The sequence below is a fragment of the Bombina bombina genome, chromosome 2 (assembly GCF_027579735.1).
Source record: "Bombina bombina isolate aBomBom1 chromosome 2, aBomBom1.pri, whole genome shotgun sequence".
NCBI classification, from domain to species: domain Eukaryota; kingdom Metazoa; phylum Chordata; class Amphibia; order Anura; family Bombinatoridae; genus Bombina; species Bombina bombina.
Genome location: NC_069500.1, coordinates 1195408074 through 1195422006, shown reverse-complemented (window position 1 = coordinate 1195422006; position 13933 = coordinate 1195408074).

Below are 13933 nucleotides of genomic sequence, written 5' to 3'. Positions count from 1 at the left end.
GCAAATCAGATAGAAAATGTCAAACATATCCATAGAGCACCCTTATGTGCTAGTAGATGCAGGCTGGCAGTATAAAGGTGTGTCAGCTCACCTCCTCCCGACAGCTGCACATAGTCCAGGGAGAGCTCAAACACACTCACAGTGATAAACCAAACAGTAAGCCCAACACATATGTGCACCTGGCAATTAGGGCTTGTAAACACTGTAGCTTAAAAACTGATTTATTAAAACCAATTAAAATTCAAACAATACAGTGTTAAAAACTGGTGGGTATACAAAGTCTGTACCCCCAGATATGCAATGTGTTTCTCAGCAGTTACTTTATTTCCTCAGGCATAACAAACCCTATACTAATGCACTTTTCTTTCCAATGGCATGGAGAGTCCACAAATCCATTCAATTACTAGTGGGAATTCAACTCCTGGCCACCAGGTGGAGGCAAAGAATACCCCAGCAAAGCCTTAAGTATCCTCCCATTGCCCACAATCTCCAGTCATTCTTTCCCTGCATAACATTGTAGGTGATGTGCGAAGGTGTCTGAAGAAATCAAATTGTTAATCCTTTAATGGGTATTTTTCCCTGCAAGCAAGGATTGGGGTTATGCTGTGTTCAAGTAATTCTCTTTAGTTAGAGTAATGGTGGCTATTTCCAGTTGGAAGATGGCGAGGTGGTCTTTGCTTACCTTCCAACATGTTTGCTACCACTATATAGAAAACCAGGGTTGGTTACTCTGTTTTTTCTTTATCTACAGGTCTATGTCAGTGAGGATTCTGTCACACCTGTTTGTTGTACCTGCCCTACAGCGGATCCACAGGTAAATGGTTTTACCTTCTAGATGATGATGCAGCACTTAGGAGTTCCTTGTTTAAAAAAAATGATACTTAGAGAACATTGGGCAGTATTTCAGTGCACTGTTCTGTCATGTGAAAGTTTTTTTTTTTTTTGGCTGTGAGGATTTTTTTGCACAAATGTTACCTTTTATTTTGTTTGGGTAATATATTTAAGAAATTTGTTAGACCGTCCCTTACTTTTGAATTTGCGATCATGTGACCGCTCAGTTACTTCCTGAGTGCTTAACTATTTGTTTGTACTGGGTGTTTGGAAGCCAGGATTTTCAAGGAATCAGAGTGATTTTTTCTGCCATAGGATTGTTTTTCCTGCCTGTTGCTTTTCTCTGATGGTTGCAGCTTTCTAGGATTTGCAGTTTGAACAGGATTGTTTTATCTGCTGGTGTGGATTAGATTCCTGGTTACAGGTTGAGTGAGTCTCTCCAGTGTGGCTGGGGTGTAGGGGTGCAGGTTTTAATAATTATTTATCTATGCTTAGAATTGTATTCTAACTTTTTATATTGAAATTAGAGTATAAGGGAAATAAAGGGCTTTTTTATTTACCATGGAAGCCAATCACAAGCTTTTTCTGTCATTTGATAAATGTCTTTATTGTACTGATTATTATCATTTATTTGTACAGCGCCTCCAAATTCCGTAGCGCTGGGTACAGTGATAGGGGGTATACAATGACAAAGATTTGTGATAAAATACAAAACATAACAAAACGAAACAAATCTAGTACAGGAGGAAGAGGGCCCTGGTCCGGAGATCTCACAGTCTACAGGTTTAGGATGCAGAGACATAAGGTTGGGGTAGCTTGTTACATCGGTTGTATTTGCAGCAGTGAGTCGGGCAGTTCATGTATTAGTTTGGTTCAGATGCGGGATGGAGGAGAGATGGTAAGCCTCTCTGAATAGGTGGGTTTTCAAGGATCGTCTGAAGCTATACAAGGTTGGAGACAGTCTAATGGAGCGGGGTAGAGAGTTCCAGAGGACAGTAGCAGCACTTATGAACTAGCACACTTAGGGAACTACACACATGCAGTGCTGAACTGATCTAACAAGCTAAGCTAAGCTTGCCCAGGTTATACCTCTTGTGCAATTTTGTCCCCCTTGACGAGTTTTGCGTTATGAGTGAAAAAGCAGCGTTATGGGTCATAACGCTGCTTTTTCACTACTGATGCTATTACGAGTCTTGTCAAAAAAGCTGTATCGCATACTTTTTTTACCGTAACGCAAATTAACTTATGTAAAGTCTTTTTTCAATGGGACTTCCATAGCGCCGATATAAGAAGCTTTTTCTGGGAGGCCAAAAAGTTTATACCGCAAGATTCGTAACGCAATCTAAAGTCAGTAGTTAAGAGTTTTACGCTACAAAGCTGTAGCATAAAACTCATAACTAAAGTGTTAAAAGTACACTAACACCCATAAACTACCTATTAACCCCTAAACCGAGGCCCTCCCGCATTGCAAACACTACAATAGAATTATTAACCCCTAATCTGCCGCTCCTGACATCGCTGCCACTATAATAAACATATTAACCCCTAAACCGCCGCACTCCTGCATAGAAAACACTAGTTAAATATTATTAACCCCTAATCTGCCGTCCCTAACATCGCCGCCACCTACCTACATTTATTAACCCCTAATCTGCCGCTCCGGACATCGCCGCCACTATAATAAACATATTAACCCCTAAACCTAACCTTAATTTAACCCTAACACCCCCTAACTTTAATATAATTAAAATAAATCTAAATAAAACCTACTATTAATAACTAAATAATTCATATTTAAAACTAAATACTTACCTGTAAAATAAACCCTAAGCTAGCTACAATATAACTAATAGTTACATTGTATCTATCTTAGGTTTTATTTTTATTTCACAGGCAAGTTTGTATTTATTTTAACTAGGTAGACTAGTTAGTAAATAGTTATTAACTAAATACCTAGCTAAAATAAATACAAATTTACCTGTGAAATAAAACCTAACCTGTCTTACACTAACACCTAACCTTATACTACAATGAAATAAATTACATTAATTAAATACAATTACCTAAATTACAACAAAAAAACAAAACACTAAATTACACAAAATTAAAAAAAAGAAATTATCAGATATTTAAACTAATTACACCAAATCTAATAGTCCTATCTAATAGCCCTTTCATAATAAAAAAAACTAGCTTAAACTAAACTACCAATAGTCTTTTGCGGGGCATTGCCCCAAATAAATCAGTTTTACCTGTAAAAAAAATACGAACAACCCCCAACAGTAAAACCCACCACCCACACAACCAACCCCCCAAATAAAATCCTAACTAAAAAAGGGCATTTGAATGGGCATTGTTCCGATCAGCCAATAGAATGCGAGCTCAATCTGATTGGCTGATTGGATCAGCCAATCCAATTGAACTTGAATCTGATTGGCTGATTCAATCAGCCAATCAGATTTTTCCTACCTTAATTCCGAGTGGCTGATAGAATCCTATCAGCCAATCGAAATTCGAGGGATGCCATCTTGGATGACGTCATTTAAAGGAACCTTCATTCGCTGTTAGGACGTTGTTAGAAGAGGATGGATCCGCGCCGGCTTCTTCAAGATGGACCCGCTCCGCTCCGGATGGAAGAAGATAGAAGATGCCGCCTGAATGAAGATTTCCGACCCTCTGGAGGACTTCTTCTGGCCGGATAGGATGAAGACTTCGGACCCTCTGGAGGACCTCTTCTGGATGGATAGGATGAAGACTTTGGACCCTCTGGAGGACCTCTTCTGGCCGGATAGGATGAAGACATCGGACCCTCTTCTGGACGGATCGGATGGTACCCGGCTAGGTGAAGACAAGGTAGGAAGATCTTCAGGGGCTTAGTGTTAGGTTTTTTTAAGGGGGCTTTGGGTGGGTTGGATTAGGGGTATGTGGGTGGTGGGTTATAATGTTGCGGGGGGGTATTGTATTTTGTTTTTACAGGCAAAAGAGCTGATTTCTTTGGGGCATGTCCCACAAAAAGCCCTTTTAAGGGCTGGTAAGGTAATAGAGCTGTTAACTTTTTATTTTAGAATAGGGTAGGGCATTTTTTTATTTTGGGGGGCTTTGTTATTTTTTTAGGGGGCTTAGAGTAGGTGTAATTAGTTTAAAATTCTTGTAATCTTTTTTTTATTTTTTGTAATTTAGTGGGTTTTTCTGTAATTTAGTTTAGTTGATTTAATTGTAGGTAATTGTAGGTAGTTTAGTTAATTAATTTATTGATAGTTTATTGTTAGGTTTAATTGTAACTTAGGTTAGGATTTATTTTACAGGTAATTTTGTATTTTTTTTAACTAGGTAGCTATTAAATAGTAAATAACTATTTAATAGCTATTGTACCTAGTTAAAATAAATACAAAGTTGACTGTAAAATAAAAATAAATCCTAATATAGCTACAATGTAATTATTATTTATATTGTAGCTATATTAGGGCTTATTTTACAGGTAAGTATTTAGCTTTAAATAGGATTAATTATTTTTAATAAGAAATAATTTATTTTGTTAGAATAAAATTATATTTAACTTGGGGGTTGTTAGGGTTAGGGTTAGACTTAGCTTTAGGGGTTAATACATTTATTAGAGTAGGGGCGAGGTCCGGTCGGCAGATTAGGGGTTAATACTTGAATTTAGGTGTTGCAGATGTTAGGGAGGGCAGATTAGGGGTTAATACTATTTATTGTAGGGTTTGCGAGGCGGGAGTGAGGCAGTTTAGGGGTTAATACATTTATTATAGTGGCGGCGAGGTCCGGTCGGCAGATTAGGGGTTAATAAGTGTAGGTAAGGTAGCGGCGACATTGGGGAGGCAGATTAGGGGTTAATAAATATAATATAGGGGTTGGCGATGTTGTGGGCAGCAGATTAGGGGTACATGGGTATAATGTAGGTTGCGGCAGTGTCCGGTGCGGCAGATTAGGGGTTAATAATAATATGCATTGGTCAGCGATAGTTGGGGTGGCAGATTAGGGGTTAATAAGTGTAAGGTTAGGGGTTTTTAGACTCGGGTACATGTTAGAGTGTTAGGTGCAGACTTAGAAACTGTTTCCCCATAGGAAACAATGGGGCTGCATTAGGAGCTGAACGCTGCTTTTTTGCAGGTGTTAGGTTTTTTTTCAGCCAAACTGCCCCATTGTTTCCTATGGGGGAATCGTGCATGAGCACGTTTTGCAGCTAGCCGCTACCGTAAGCAACACTTGTATTGAGAGTTGAAGTGGCGGTAAATATGCCTCTACGCTCCCTTTTTGGAGCCTAACGCAGCCCTTCAGAGAACTCTCAATACCAGCGTTGTTTAAAAGGTGAGGGGGGGAAAAAACACTCATAGCTAATGCACACTTTTGGCCGCAAAACTCTAAATCTAGGCGTTAATGTTAATTAAATATATTTAAAGTACTGTATTAACAATGTAACCAAGAAAACACAATTTTAATGTCCCTTTAAGTAAACATTGAGGTTAAATAATAAAACAGATTCCACTCACAGAAAAGAAAAATATATATGCATATCTTATCTATGTGATATACAGGCAACCTCTGATAAAGTAATTAGCACTTTTAAACAATAACAGAAAAAAATTGCAATATTCCTATTCAGATTTTATTTCAAGATTGGATGAAATGACATCATAATAATGACTGAAATTAGAAATTGCTACTGCACATGCCTATTTTCTAATTCGTATGCACATGTAATCAAAATATTCCCTAGATATTAATGAACTGAATTAGATCAGATTTTTTTAAAGATGTTCCAAAATCAATACTTTAGTGTAAATTAAAATGGTAGTTACATGTAAAACATGATTTTTCAAATGCCCCTAACATATCCAAGCAGCTAAGAAATTGCTGGTTTTTCTCTGTTTGATTTTAATCAAAAAATTTTACTACAAAAAGGTAAAAATGCCATATGTCACAATGAGGAATGTATAATAGTGACAGCAAAAAATATCAATTAGCATGCTTAAAATATTTTCTGTGAGGCAGAGGTAGAAATCTAATTTTGCCTTATGACAGAATCATTTTAATCCATACAGGAGTTCAAGGCAAATTCTAGGTACAGATACAGTTAGTAAAAACAGAAAATTGCACATCATAATACACGTCTGAATTAGTTTTTTTTTATTATTACCATTAGAAAATATGTGACATTTTCACATTGTTCTTGATATCAATTTTATTATATAACTCTGAGAGTGAAAACAAATCAAATCAAATGTAAAATTTAATTTGAAAAATAAATTAATAAACAAAACAAAAAAAGGGAACATTTGTTTAAGATCATTTTACAAAGATTGATAAAATATACTTTTCACAAAAAATGTTATTAAGAAAACAGAAATTGACAATAACTCTGTAAATATTTAAGATATTAAAATAACCAAAACCATGGGCATTATTATGGAGTTGTCATCCCCGTTTGTGGCTATAAATTTGTTTTCAGAAAGGCTTTCAACAAGGTTCCTCCACGCCAAACTCATCAAACCATGTCTTCATGGAGTTAGCTTTGTGCACAAGGGAATAGTCATACTGGAACAGAAAAGGACCTTCACCAAACTGTTTCCACAAAGTTGGAAGCACTAAATGTTTTGGCACCCTGTTGCATTAAGATTCATTTACTTTTATTATCAAATTTGCTTCTTTCCCACAATATTCTGTGTTAAAGAGATATTTAGGTAGGCATTTGGAGCACTACATGGCAGGAAATAGTGCTGACATCTAGTGTTCTTGCAAGAAAAATATGGGTTATATATTCCTTTAAAAGCAAAATGGAAGAGTTGGGTATAGCATTTTGCCATATTGTTATACACACAGGACCACGTCAAGGTCTCTTCCTCCCTGAGTCCCTAAACTACAGCTCCACAATGTATGCCTTCAACCAAACACACTATTTGTAAATTCCCTATACAAATTCAAAACTTGGCAATGGACTGGACATGTTCCTGGACCTATCACCATTTGGCCAAATACTGTAACTAACACATTTTGCTTTCAATCTAGCTGTGTGGGTGCAAGAGATTACCATACTTTCTATATGTTCTGATAATAAATTTGTTTATTATTTTTGCTTCCAGTCCCTGAAAGCTGTGCAGCCATCTGTAAGTGCTGTGAGCACCCAGGGCTGTGGGTTTTGCAGGGTCATGGGATGTGTACCCAGTCCAGTTTGAGAGTGTAGTCCATTTCCATTTTTTGTATGTGTCTAGGGATATTACAAAGAACTGTGTCACCCTGGTTTGTATCTCAGTGTGTTTGGTTAAAGGCATGCATTGTGTCAATGTAGGTTAGAGACCCGAGGAGGAAGAGACCTTAATGTGATCCTGGGCCTTTCACCATTTGGCCAAATGCTCTAATTAACTCTTCCATCTTGCTTTTAATCTAGCTGTGTGCTTGCAAGAGAGTGCCAGACTTTCTATGGCCTAGATTTAGAGTTGGGCGGTAGCCGTGAAAACCAGCGTTAGAGGCTCCTAATGCTGGTTTTTACCGCCCTCTGGTATTTGGAGTCAGTCATTAAAGGGTCTATCGCTCACTTTTCAGCCGCGACTTTTCCATACCGCAGATCCCCTTACGTCAATTGCGTATCCTATCTTTTCAATGGGATCTTTCTAATGCCGGTATTTAGAGTCGTGGCTGAAGTGAGCGTTAGAAACGACAAAACTCCAGCCGCAGAAAAAAGTCAGTAGTTAAGAGCTTTCTGGGCTAACGCCGGTTTATAAAGCTCTTAACTACTGTACTCTAAAGTACACTAACACCCATAAACTACCTATGTACCCCTAAACTGAGGTCCCCCCACATCGCTGCCACTCGATTACATTTTTTTAACCCCTAATCTGCCGACCGCCACCTACGTTATACTTATGTACCCCTAATCTGCTGCCCCTAACACCGCCGACCCCTATATTATATTTATTAACCCCTAACCTGCCCCCCACATCGCCGCCACTCGATTAAATTTTTTTAACCCCTAATCTGCCCTCCCTAACATCGCCGACACCTAACTTCAATTATTAACCCCTAATCTGCCGACCGAATCTCGACACTACTGTAATAAATGGATTAACCCCAAAGCTAAGTCTAACCCTAACCCTAACACCCCCCTAAGTTCAATATAATTTAAATCTAACGAAATAAATTAACTCTTATTAAATACATTATTCCTATTTAAAGCTAAATACTTACCTGTAAAATAAACCCTAATATAGCTACAATATAAATTATAATTATATTATAGCTATTTTAGGATTTATATTTATTTTACAGGTAACTTTGTATTTATTTTAACCAGGTACAATAGCTGTTAAATAGTTAAGAACTATTTAATAGCTAAAATAGTTAAAATAATTACAAAATTACCTGTAAAATAAATCCTAACCTAAGTTACAATTAAAACTAACACTATACTATCAATAAATTAATTAAATAAAATACCTACAATTACCTACAATTAAACCTAACACTACACTATCAATAAATTAATTAAATACAATATCTACAAATAAATACAATGAAATAAACTAACTAAAGTACACAAAATAAAAAAGAACTAAGTTACAAAAAATAAAAAAATATTTACAAACATCAGAAAAATATTACAACAATTTTAAACTAATTACACCTACTCTAAGCCCCCTAATAAAATAACAAAGACCCCCAAAATTAAAAAATTCCCTACCCTATTGTAAATTGCTAAAGTTCAAAGCTCTTTTACCTTACCAGCCCTGAACGGGGCCATTTGCTGGGCATGCCCCAAAGAATTCAGCTCTTTTGCCTGTAAAAAAAAACACATACAATACCCCCCCCCAACATTACAACCCACCACCCACATACCCCTAATCTAACCCAAACCCCCCTTAAATAAACCTAACACTAAGCCCCTGAAGATCTTCCTACCTTATCTTCACCATACCAGGTTCACCGATCGATCCAGAAGAGCTCCTCCGATGTCTTGATCCAAACCTAAGCTGGGGGCTGAAGATGTCCATGATCCGGCTGAAGTCTTCATCCAAGCGGGAGATGAAGAGGTCCATGATCTGGCTGAAGTCTTCGTCCAAGCGGGAGCTAAAGAGGTCCATGATCCGGCTGAAGTCTTCTATCAACGGCATCTTCAATCTTCTTTCTTCCGGATCCATGTTCATCCCACCGACGCGGAACATCCATCTTCTAGAATCCTATCAGCCAATCGGAATTCGAGGGATGCCATCTTGGATGAAGTCCCTTAAAGGAACCGTCATTCGTCGGGAAGTCGTCGGTGAAGATGGATGTTCCGTGTCGGCGGGATGAACATGGATCCGGAAGAAAGAAGATTGAAGATGCCGTTGATAGAAGACTTCAGCCGGATCATGGGCCTCTTCAGCTCCCGCTTGGATGAAGACTTCAGCCGGATCATGGACCTCTTCAGCTCCCGCTTGGATGAAGACTTCATCCGGATCATGGACATCTTCAGCCCCCCGCTTGGGCTTGGATCAAGACATCGGAGGAGCTCTTCTGGATCGATCGGTGAACCTGGTATGGTGAAGATAAGGTAGGAAGATCTTCAGGGGCTTAGTGTTAGGTTTATTTAAGGGGGGTTTGGGTTAGATTAGGGGTATGTGGGTGGTGGGTTGTAATGTTGGGGGGGTATTGTATGTGTTTTTTTTACAGGCAAAAGAGCTGAATTCTTTGGGGCATGCCCCGCAAAGGGCACTGTTCAGGGCTGGTAAGGTAAAAGAGCTTTGAACTTTAGTAATTTAGAATAGGGTAGGGCATTTTTTTATTTTGGGGGTCTTTGTTATTTTATTAGGGTGCTTAGAGTAGGTGTAATTAGTTTAAAATTGTTGTAATATTTTTCTGATGTTTGTAAATATTTTTTTATTTTTTGTAACTTAGTTCTTTTTTATTTTTTGTACTTTAGTTAGTTTATTTCATTGTATTTATTTGTAGATATTGTATTTAATTAATGTATTGATAGTGTAGTGTTAGGTTTAATTGTAGGTAATTGTAGGTATTTTATTTAATTAATTTATTGATAGTGTAGTGTTAGGTTTAATTGTAACTTAGGTTAGGATTTATTTTACAGGTAATTTTATAATTATTTTAACTATTTTAGCTATTAAATAGTTCTTAACTATTTAATAGCTATTGTACCTGGTTAAAATAAATACAAAGTTACCTGTAAAATAAATATAAATCCTAAAATAGCTATAATATAATTATAATTTATATTGTAGCTATATTAGGGTTTATTTTACAGGTAAGTATTTAGCTTTAAATAGGAATAATTTATTTAATAAGAGTTAATTTATTTCGTTAGATTTAAATTATATTTAACTTAGGGGGGTGTTAGTGTTAGGGTTAGACTTAGCTTTAGGGGTTAATACATTTATTAGAATAGCGGTGAGCTCCAGTCGGCAGATTAGGGGTTAATGTTTGAAGTTTGGTGTCGGCGATGTTAGGGAGGGCAGATTAGGGGTTAATACTATTTATTATAGGGTTATTGAGGCGGGAGTGAGGCGGATTAGGGGTTAATAACTTTATTATAATAGCGGTGCGGTCCGCTCGGCAGATTAGGGGTTAATAAGTGTAGGCAGGTGGAGGCGACATTGTGGGGGGCAGATTAGGGGTTAATAAATATAATATAGGGGTCGGCGGTGTTAGGGGCAGCAGATTAGGGGTATATAGGGATAATGTAAGTAGCGGCGGTTTACGGAGCGGCAGATTAGGGGTTAATAATAATATGCAGGGGTCAGCGATAGCGGGGGCGGCAGAATAGGGGTTAATAAGTGTAAGGTTAGGGGTGTTTAGACTCAGGGTACATGTTAGAGTGTTAGGTGCAGACGTAGGAAGTGTTTCCCCATAGCAAACAATGGGGCTGCGTTAGGAGCTGAACGGGGCTTTTTTGCAGTTGGTTTTTTTTTCATCTCAAACGGCCCCATTGCTTTCTATGGGGGAATCGTGCACGAGCACTTTTTTAAAGCTGGCCGCGTCCGTAAGCACCGCTGGTATCGAGAGTTGAAGTTGCGTTAAATTTGCTCTACGCTCCTTTTTTGGAGCCTAACGCAGCCAATCTGTGAACTCTCAATACCAGCGGTATTTAAAAGGTGCGGCCAGAAAAAAGCACGCGTAGCTAACGCACCCCTTTGGCCGCAGAACTCTAAATCTAGGCGTATGTGTTGTTAATAAATTTTTTTTGTAATTTGCTCTATGGGCTTTGCATCCATACTTGGCTGGGGTTAACTAGGGACAGCCTAATCCCTTGATGGAAACTTCACACATGCACTCAAGGAGTAAATGCAAAAAGCCTTTTATTATTAGTTAAACAACATGATGTTTCGGCTCTTGCAGGAGCCTTTGTTAAATTAATTGGCAAAAACATAATTTAATGCCTATAGTATCTAAATCAAATGTTTCTTGCTTTTCAACATTTGATTGAGAACTTAAACTTTAGGCATTAACTTTTTTTAACAATTTATTTGCCAATTAATTTCCTTGCTTTTTAAATTGTCTTGAACAAAAAAATCACACATATGTACCATGCATATTTTTATATTTAAATAAAATATACATATAATAAAAAAATACACAGGTTAATGGTAGCTATTCTCATGGCATTAATCTTCTCACTTAATGAAGTGGCAGCTATAGCTATACGGCTGTGAGGCTGCTGTTGTGGTGTAAACATCATGTCAGTTCTTGTGAATGGAGATATGAACTGCAGGCAAGTGTCACCACCCAGCATTTGTATCACACAGTAATAAGGGCAAATATGGAGAGAGCAAATAAAGCTTAGAGTGCCTCTTCATTTCAAGAACGTATAAATTAACTCATATACGGCTAAATTATGAGTTTTGCAGTACAGCTATTAACGCTGTTTATGAGTCACGGCTGTATAGCTATACCGCAAGCATTTTAGCCTGTAATGTAACGTCCATTTCGCTTTAAAAAAAATGACGTCTGAGTGCAGGATTTTACATAGCTCCTGTATTACAGGTTGTGTAGTCTGGCTAAAATGCTTGCTTTACAGCTTATACCGACATGAGCCTTTCCGCAATCTGAGACCAGTAGCTATGGATTTTGCGAAACAAAAATGTTTTACAAATCTCATAACTAAAATGTTACAAAATACACCAACACCCATAAACTACCTATTAACCCCTAATCCCACATCACCGACACTGATAAAAGTCATTAACCCCTAATTCGCTGCCCCCGACATCGCTGACACCTAAATAAACCTATTAACCCCTAAATCGCCAGCCCCCCACATCGTCAACACTATAATAAAGTATTAACCCCTAAACCTCCAGCCCCCCACATCGTAACTACTAAACTAAACCTATTAAACCCTAAACCACCGAACCCCCACATAGAAAAACACTACATTAAACTATTAACCCCTAAACCTAACACCCCCTTAACTTTCAATTAAAATAAAACTTAAAATCTTAAAATAAATAAAAACTTACTTGTTAAATTAAAAAAACTAAAGCCTAGATTACGAGTCTTGCATTAGCCTTAAAAAGCAGCGTTGAGGGGTCACAACGCTGCTTTTTAATGCCCGCTGGTATTACGAGTCAGGCAGGTACAGATGTACCATTCACTTTTTTTCCGCGTTTTTAGCATACAGGCAAATCCACTTACGTCAATTGCGTAATCCTATCTTTTTAATGGGATTTTCCTAACGCCGGTATTACGATCGCTGGGAAAAGTGAGTGGTACACCCTCTCCTGTCAAGACTTCTACCACATTTAAAAGTCAGTAGTTAAGAGTATTATGGGCTAACGCCGTAGCATAAAACTCTTAACTAAAGTGCTCAAAAGTACACTAACACCCACAAACTACCTATTAACCCCTAAACCAAGCCCCCCCCCCCACATCGCAAACACTAAAATAAAAATTTTAACCCCTAATCTGCCGACCGTACATCGCAGCCACTTTAATAAATTTATTAACCCCTAAACTGCTGCAATCCCGCCTCGCAAACACTAGTTAAATTTTATTATTATTTTATTATTATTATCGGTTATTTGTAGAGCACCAACAGATTCCGCAGTGCTGTAAACAGAGGGTAGTACAACAAAACAAATAAAGGGATCAGATGGGTAGAGGGCCCTGCCAAGGGTTGCACTGTTGTAATTAGCTCTTAAGAAGGTGATCTACAAACAGCTGGACTTAAGGGGGTTCAGGGGATAGCAATGGAGGAGTGGAACTGGTATAAAGTAAGGTTAGCGTAGGTTGTATGCATCCCTGAACAGTAGAGTCTTTAGGGAGCGCTTCAAGCTGTTGAAACTAGGGGAGAGTCTTGTGGGGCGAGGCAGAGAGTTCCACAAGATGGGAGCCAGTCTGGAGAAGTCCTGTAAACGGGAGTGCGATGAGGTAACCAGAGAGGAGGAGGTCATGAGCAGAGCGAAGGGAAGGGGAGGGAGAGTATCTGGAGACAAGGTCTGAGATATAGGGGGGAGCAGTGCAGTTGAGGGCTTTGTATGTCAGAGTGAGAATTTTGTGTTTGATCCTAGAGGCAAGAGGAAGCCAGTGAAAGGATTGGCAGAGAGGAGCAGCACATGAAGAGCGACATGTAAGGAAGATGAATCTGGCAGAGGCATTATTATGTAAGGGACTCGGCGGCAGGTGGGGAGACCAGAGAGGACAGAGTTGCAGTAATCAAAGCGGGAAAAAATTAGAGAGTGGATTAAAATCTTAGTTGTGTCTTGTGTAAGGAAGTGTCTAATTTTGGAGATGTTTTTAAGGTGGAAGTGGCAGGCTTTAGCCAAGGACTGAATGTGAGGAGTGAAGGAAAGAGTCAAATGTGACCCCGAGGCATTGGGCATGCAGGGTAGGGGTAATGATGGAGTTGTCGACAGTTATGGAGATATTGGGGGTGGAGATTTTGGAAGAAGGGGGAAAATGAGGAGTTCAGTTTTGGAGAGATTTAGCTTGAGGTAGTGAGAGGACATCCAGGAAGAGATGTGAGAAAGACAGTTAGTGACACCAGACCAGATAGGTCAGGTGCAGAGAAGTAGATTTGGGTGTCATCGGCATACAAATGATATTGGAAACTGTGGGACTTAATTAAGGAACCTAGTGATGACGTATAGATTGAGAAGAG